Genomic DNA, 661 nt, shown 5'->3' on the forward strand with positions numbered 1-661 from the left:
CAGCCACACACCTGCACACATTAAAGTGCAACAGTTATCCGTCATCTGTGATCTTTTAGGTTTAAACTGTTTACGGAAGAGAAAAGAGCAAAGAACCAAGACGCATTCGGCAGTCCTGTGCTGTGTCTCAAATCACTCACTTCTGTACTCACACTTTCTAAATGCAGTACACTACGAGTCCCCGGATCCTGCACTAGAAACGGACAAAACCTTGAGTGGGGAACGCTGGACACCACTCGCCCTGAACGGTAGCTACAGGACCACAGATGTCTTTTCAAACTCGTAAAATGGCAGTTGAGGAAGTTTTTCGTCGATTGAAAAGATAATTTAAGTCAAGATTGTCTCAGTCTGTCGTAAATGTGTGGAAGCACGAGACTGTGAAAATACGTAATTAGACAGACTACACACTTCAAAGTCACGAGGACGACGTCTCTGAAACTTCAGTGTAGTACCGAGATGTAAGGTTTCTCACACAAACAGCGGACCTTGCCCATTGTTATGCTTCTTGGCTGATAAAACACAGCTGGTCACATCTGGTGCATGTGTTGTGGAGCAGAGCTAAGCTAGCTAGCTAGCTAGTTAGTTAGTTAGCTAGCTAGCTAGCTAGCGAGCGAACAAGGTGACGGCAATTGTGCGAGATATGTAGCCTAGTTCACTGAGC

Source organism: Etheostoma spectabile, chromosome 4 (assembly GCF_008692095.1).
Source record: "Etheostoma spectabile isolate EspeVRDwgs_2016 chromosome 4, UIUC_Espe_1.0, whole genome shotgun sequence".
NCBI lineage: Eukaryota > Metazoa > Chordata > Actinopteri > Perciformes > Percidae > Etheostoma > Etheostoma spectabile.